This window comes from Austrofundulus limnaeus, unplaced genomic scaffold (genome assembly GCF_001266775.1).
Source record: "Austrofundulus limnaeus strain Quisiro unplaced genomic scaffold, Austrofundulus_limnaeus-1.0 Scaffold2721, whole genome shotgun sequence".
NCBI classification, from domain to species: Eukaryota; Metazoa; Chordata; class Actinopteri; order Cyprinodontiformes; family Rivulidae; genus Austrofundulus; species Austrofundulus limnaeus.
The window spans coordinates 839-8,431 of NW_013955123.1; the positions used below are offsets into that span (position 1 = coordinate 839).

Genomic DNA, 7,593 nt, shown 5'->3' on the forward strand with positions numbered 1-7,593 from the left:
CGTCCTTTCCCTCTGAAGGCTAAGCAGAAAGGACTGCTCAGTTAATAGTGAACCATGTTTTCTATCTCCATGGAATCCCCAATGATGTGGTCTCTGATCGTGGCCCACAATTTATTTCCCAAGTCTGGAAGTCTTTGTCAAGCTCTCAGTGTATCTGTAAGTCTTTCCTTTGGTTTTCATCCACAATTCAATGGCCAATCTGAAAGAAGTAATTAGGAACTTGAAAATACTCTTTATTGTGTCGTCTTCCTGGTCTGAACATTTACCCTGGGTGGAATATGCTCTTAACACTCATGTCTCTGCAGCTACAGGTCTCTCCTTTTGAGGCCTCAATGGGTTATCTTCCCCTTTATTCCCCAGCCAAGAATTTGAGATCACCGTCCCATCCATCCAGCATCACCTTCATAGATGCAGACATTTTTGGAGACAGACAAGAAAGGCTCTGCTAAGAACCAAGTAACAGAACAGGAGGCTGGCGGACAAACATCAGACCCCTGCTCCCCAACTCTCAGTGTGACAAAGGGTATGGCTTTCTACCCATAATTTTCCCCTAAAGGAGACTAAAAGAAAACTGGCACCCAGATTCATTGGTCCTTACCCCATTACTAGAATCATCAACCCTATCTCTGTAAGAYTCCAGCTAACCAGATCTATGCATATTCATCCTACCTTCCTAATATCTCAACTAAAGGTTTTTGTCRAAAGCCCCTTGAACCAACCCTCTTYCCCCTCYCYGACTTATTGAGGACCATCCAGCCTATCCTGTGTGACGCATCTTAAATTGTTCATTGTAGAAGCCACAGACATCAGTTTTTGGTGGATTGGTAGGGTTACGGGCCTGAAGAGAGGAGCTGGATCCCTAGGTCTTCATTCTGGACCCTACCCTGATTAGTGATTTTTATTGAGATCATCCTGAGAAACGTTTATAGATCGCCTGGAGGTGATTCTGGAGGGAAGTGTTCTGTGGAGGTTTTCTGCCTGCTGCTGCTGTGTCCTTAATTGTTTGCAGTAGGCAGAGACTTGGATGGACTCACCTGTGCGCAGTCATCTCTGATGAATCCAGTACTTAAGCTGCTCTATGATATCCATCCAACGCTGGATTATTTGGTCTCCTACRGTACTGTTTTAGACAGCCAGAGTGTTTTTCTACTAAGACAAATACTTATCCAAGATTGTGTTTTTTGTACTTACCTGTGTTCAGGTCGAGGTCTCGGATCCTCCCTGTTTTGGACTCAAGTCTGAACTGTCTTCTTTTTATCCTGAACCGAGCCTGGACCTCCTTGTTGTCCTCTGCCCTGCCTCTCTCCTCTCCATGAATGAACTGCTCTCACTTCTTGAACCACCTGTGAAAAAGAACTTACCTCTAACCAAAGGAACCTCCACGAACCTCCTCTTCCATGCCAGCCTCCTCGCCTGTGAGCTGTAAGATAAACAATCAAACAATCTTTAATTACAGGAATCATCTGAAGGAACAAGAATCTAAACGGTCTCCTTTTCCCTTACAGCTTAACCCAGGACTACTCACTGTAAATATATTCACTCACCTTTTCTACCCGTTGTCTGAGTCTCGTGTTTACCATCAGYATAAGCTTTTTGGAGTACTCTTTAAAACTAAACCTATCAAATATTGTATTAAGAAGATGAAGAAGAAGAAAAGACTTTGTTAGCTCATTTTTGCAGTGTATGTCTGAAACACAATTTTCATTGGAGTAGAAATTACACCACAGAAGATTTTCTGTTATTTTTTTTAATTAGTACATTAGTAAAAGCACAAAGTGTTTAATAGTGTATGTAATAATGTAACAGATGACATGTTAGAATTAGAATCAACAACAATGTTGTCAGGTAAACATTAAAGCAAAGATTTCTRTTTCAAATTGTCTTTATCATGGGACTATAGGGGTAAAATCAAGTTTAGTCATTTTTACATCATGGCAGATCTTTTATATCCGAGTCAGAAGAAAATATGAAGCCTTTTGCTGTAATATRTTGTAAAGTGAGGACAGAGAGGATAAACTATATTAGAAATGCTGTTGCTGAGGAACAAATGCTCTGTGCCGTGAACTTCAGGGGAGAGTGAATAAATAATGATGTATGTTAAGAACATCACTCATGCTTCAAGTGGAAAGACTGACATATCAAACTTGTGTTGAGAACAATGTGCTACATGTACACATCACATCTGTTTCCATGTACTGCCTCAAGTCTTTCACTATTCTGCACTTTTCTGGAAGCACTACACAGAGAAATAGGACAATAAATAATGTAGGGTTGGTTTCTGCATAGTTCATGACATCATCCATTTGTGACCTGGAAAATTACCAAACAACTGAAGTGTTGTTTAAAGTTTGTGTGAAAACATTTTTACTTGTAACAGTAATAATTTGCACTCAGAAATCAATGTAATCAAAAATTATTTGTAGAATGAAGATATTTAAACCAAGAGACACAGGAAACATGAGAACCCTGTGTGAAACACAGCAGGGGTAGTTTCATAATAGGGTTGGGGTTTATATTCTGATCAAGATGGTTTGTGATCTTTCTAAATTCTGAAATAAGTTTAATATTTTGAACAGCCAACATTTAAAACCTGTCTCCACATGTGYGAAACCTCTAGTAAAAGTTGAAAATGGTCTGAAAACTGTCAGATGTTTGGTTTCTGAGTCAAAACTTTCAGTCACTCTGCTGTGAATAGATGAGAACAACTGTAACCTGATGTGTGTAGACTCGTTAGATCAGATTGCTGTGAGTTTAATCTGATTTAATCCAGCATACAGTTCAGAAGACGCAAGCCTTCTTCCACGTGACAACGTTTTAGTCAGGAGAACAGAAACAGACTTCACAAGCTTCCACCAGGACCCTAGGGTCAGTCAGGCAGACATGGACCCGGTGCTGAACTCTTTCATTTCATGAAGTCAGAACACATTAAGAATTCTTCCAATAACATTTTTCTTTCACTTTAACACTTGTTTGAGTCTGAAAACCTGTCCTTAGTCTTTTTTATGTTCTTTGTTCASAATTTATTAAAGACAGTTAAGGCCACATTTTTCCCGTGTTCATATCACCTGTTCTGTACTTTGTTCAGTAGTTCACATGCTAACCAGACAAAAGCTTGTTGAGGAATGGAGAAATACCAGAGAATCAGCTCCAAACTAGCCTGGTAAAAACCAGCCCTTTGTTCTACATTTGCTTCATATAGAGGGTCTGGACCCTTGGATAATGATGGCTTGCTGGAGGTGTGGACTCTGTTGAAGTTTCAAATGATTGGATCTGATTTACCCAATCACTAATGTTTGGACGGGACGAATGTTGCATGCCAGCTTGACCGTGAAAGAAGCTATTCTAGCTAACTGGAAAATTGTGTGCGCTGTATCAAGCTTATTGAAATGGCTTTAAATGAGTGTTGCAGGATTTGTAAAAATAATTTTAATTTGGAAGCCTTGTCAACACGAACTGAATGGCTTCATTCACTTCCTGCGCTGTCATTGTTGAACTTAAGGCAGACTAAAACTGCAGAAAATCAACATCATCGTTTACAGCTCCTCCATTTGTTCGCTTATTGGCCCGGCTGAAATTTTATATGAAAAGTCCATGTCAATGGAAGAAAGCCCAGATGGAGCAGAGAAGGGAGATTAGAATCCCACAGGATTGCATAGGAAGGCAATGGCCAGGCAAGCTCCAGACAGACCAGCCGACACTCAAAATAAATTATAAAATAAAATAAAATTATTATCCTATGAGTTAGTCACATAAAAATTCATTAGTTGTCTAAAATGTAATAGTGTGACACAGCCTTCAGTTAAGTATCTGAAGCAGGACTGGCCTCATTCTATGATCATCATCATGACAAGATCCCAGAAACAACCTGGCACAGATCCTCATGTTGTGTGGTATGTAGCTGCGCCATGACTGACTGGTGTAAATAACAGGAACAATCTCTTTGGTTGAGGACATTCAGAGTTGTCATAGTTTCTTTCATTATGAAGACATTCAGAGTTGTCTTAGTTTCTTTCATTATGAAGAATGTTTTCCAAAATTGCTGCAATCCAGTCTTGTTCTAATAATGCATGTGGGAGAGAACGTATCTGGGTCAGCCTCTGGTGGGAGGGTACATGTTTTATTAGGGAAGTCTTGGTTTCTCACCATCTTATATAGAGTTGATGGAAAATGAATGTTGAAGGGTTTTAGGGTAAAAGGTAGAAGGTTTCCAGACATCCAGATCTTAATGTCTTTTTTAAAAGGATGTACAGGAACAATCGGAATTTCCTAAAAAGATCACTAAAGTGAAATCTACACAAGAGGTCAACTGAAAGTGAAAAAAAAAGCATATCTTTTAACTTTGATTTTTACTCAAACAGATAAATGGAAAGCCACATTTTTTTATTTAACACTTAACAGTTTCTGTAATTATTTAAACCTACCTGTAAAGTTTTGTGAACTAAATATGAACTGAACATTAGGACTCTGAAAAGGATGCAAGGAGAGAGCGAATAAGAGACACTTGAGGGAACGTGAGCCAGCCAATACTAAACAAGGGAGAGAGACCCTGGGTAGAAACAGAGAAAGAGAGAACAGGAGATCCCCACAGAGAGAAAGAGAGGCAGCCTGTGAAAAGCAGCATGAGGAGAGAAAAAGCAGAGCAGCACACAGCTCCCGGTCACCGCTAAAGACGACTAACAACTTGACACTTTTCTGAAGAACTGAACAGAAAACCTCTTCAGTCTGCTGATGGGTCTCAAACAGACAGGAGGTTCCTCCTTTTCCTCATCCTTTTTAGTTGTTTTTGGAAAATGACAAGACCTGGAAAACATACCATGTRGAAGAGATGAAGATTTGTGAAGGAAGGCACTGCTTTTTGGAAGATGAAGATGAAGAATGACTGACATTTTCCACTGAGGACTTTATGCAAGCAAGAGGAAAGAAAACACTATTTCAGAACATTTCAGAAAGCTGGCAGTGTTTAGTTCAAAGGAAACAATGGAATGTTCCCTTTTTTATGCGTCAGGACTTCCTTCTTGCCAGACTGATGTGATGGTTTGAAGGAAAAGAAAAGAAGTCAAGGGGAAACTCGTGACACGTGGACATGTCTGATCTCATCCTGCTCACCATCCATCTCTGTCATTTGCACTCTCAGCCTCAAAGTGTTGGGATAAGTTGAGGTGAGAAGGCAAGGACAGCMAATCATTGCCATATAAATCTGACAATACACACAATGGAGTTGGATCTGTAAATATCTGCTTTTTACCAGGGGTTTCAAACTGCACATTTACAGAAAGGTTTTTGTCAGACCAGTATGTCATTTTCTCAGAGTAAGTTCTTGCTTTTTTCTGCCTCGTCTTCTATAACATTACCAGGTAAAGCTCGTGAGCTTGAAAAGGAACAAAGTTGACTGAGAGCTGCTTCAACCAGAGAATGAAACTCTGATTTTTAACATCACAGGCTTCACATGGACCCAATATTTTGAACATGAGATTTGCTTTGACAAGCCCAGACTTCAAGGATGAGAAACCTGCGACTGACATCTCTCAGCCTTCAAACGGATTCCATAATCAGAAGACGTAACTCTTTTTTTCTTTTTTTTTTTTTCTTGAAAACATGACTCACAATCAGTTCAGGGTTTGGTTTTGGATATTTTAGGTAGCTGGAGCACTTTTCTTTTTCTTTTTTTCTATTGTTGTTTCAGGGTCATGAGACACAGTGCTGGAATTAACTGAGCGCTTTAAATTTCTGCACACCATTTTGTCCTTTGAGAYTAAACAGTCGCTCTATTTCATTTCACTGAATTCAGTAGTCTGCTATTTTTGTTTTCCTGTGTGGAGGATCATCTGTTGATCCTGACAGACATTTCAAGGCTTTAGTTCCCTCAGAGGTATTGGAATAGATGTGTTGTACCAGAATGACAAATACTACTCAAGGGACAGATTATAATCATAATCATCTGGGCAAATGAAACAAAAGCGAGTAAATGTTTATCAAACCTTCTCACTTCACTCTAACCTACTAGGACAGACGTTTTGATGCTTTAAAAGAGTGACACCATGAACCTGCGTGGCGGAAACATGTCAGAGCTGATATTCAACACTGTCAGGACTGTCACCACTTTGGAGTCAAACCCCAGGCCTTCACCTGGATCCGATAACCTGACAAACCTTGGATGTCAGAGTAACGACGTGGCTTACAGTGGCATCAACACTCAGCATGTGAACTTCTCACATTATAACGCTGCAGGACTTTCAGGGTCTCACTGTCCCCGCTTTGAGTCTCCRGTGGAGAAGAACTGGCCGGCGCTGCTGATTTTAGTGGTTATTGCAATCACAGTCATGGGCAACATCCTGGTGATTCTGGCTGTTTCCCTGGAGAAAAAGCTGCAAAATGCCACTAACTATTTCTTGATGTCACTGGCGGTGGCTGACATGCTCCTTGGCATCTTGGTCATGCCGGTTTCCATGGTGACCATTCTCTACGGTAAGCACTGAGTGTCGCTCACATTGGGTTTCATTTAGTTGACATTTGGTGTGTTGCTGACTGTGGGAAGCTTGTTGGAATCGACAAGCTTCCCACAGTTTCTCTTTTTTTTCTGACAAGTTTTTTCATGATTCRACAGTGCGTGCTTGCATGATGAAGGTTTTATTTCATATTCTGATGATGATGATTTGTTTGGTTTGGACCAGTATGTCCAGTATGTTTACTGTTGAGATCACTGGTGCTGTGATTAACAGTCTGAATACTCTTATGGTCATGTGGTCATGTGGTGGTGGTGTACAGATGGAGAGCAGCAGTGATTGAGGTGCAGTTAGTCTTGTTATTGACAGTGATGTGTTTGTTTGGCAAGTTGCTTCAATAGAAAACAATAACAAAAGGCTAAACCTGAGTTTTTATAGAGATGAATGCAAAGGCTCAGTGCAATATAAAAAGAGTTCCACCTGGTACATACAGTTATTAGCAGTCATGTTTGGATTATGGTAAGATCCAGGGGCCACATTGATCCACCTCTCACTGTATGTACCCTATCACCTAGCATCTCCTCGGTGCACATGGACCTCAAATTATAGTTTCAGCTTCATTATTTTCTCTGAAACCAACCAGTCCTCTGCTGTTTGTTAGTTTAAAACAATTTGATTCATTATGAAGTATAATAGTGTTCCTCTGTGTTTATATAACACATGCTTCCTTCTATAAAGATGGGTTTACCAGCCTGTCAGTCCAGAACCTGTTCACTTCTTTCATGGCAAACAAACCTGTAATGTTACACTATTATCAATGGAACTCAAAAGGAGGCTGGTTTCTATAAAGGGACAATGAATTATACTGGTGGCTGCCCGCTCAGCTTTGAGTGATGAACTATAGTGTTGGGCTATTTCTGATTCAGTTTGTCATGACATTGCTAATATTTGCATCTTCATATRCCAATACATTCACATTGCATCTACTTGCAGTATCTCTGTACATGAAGACACAGTAATTTAGGATTATAGTCACTCAGAGGTGTGAGCAGAGAGTAAAAACACTGCTTGAAACTTGATAAAAGCTTGCCCACTAGAGTCTAAAGGTCATCTAATTACTTCCCATGAGGCCACAGATGCAGTTCAGGAA

General features: G+C 40.1%; 1 pseudogene; it reads left to right on the forward strand.

The window, feature by feature from the left end:
- Window positions 1-4,610: 4,610 nt before the first annotated feature.
- LOC106511368 (5-hydroxytryptamine receptor 2A pseudogene) lies at window positions 4,611-6,499 on the forward strand (annotated as a pseudogene).
- Window positions 6,500-7,593: the final 1,094 nt, after the last annotated feature.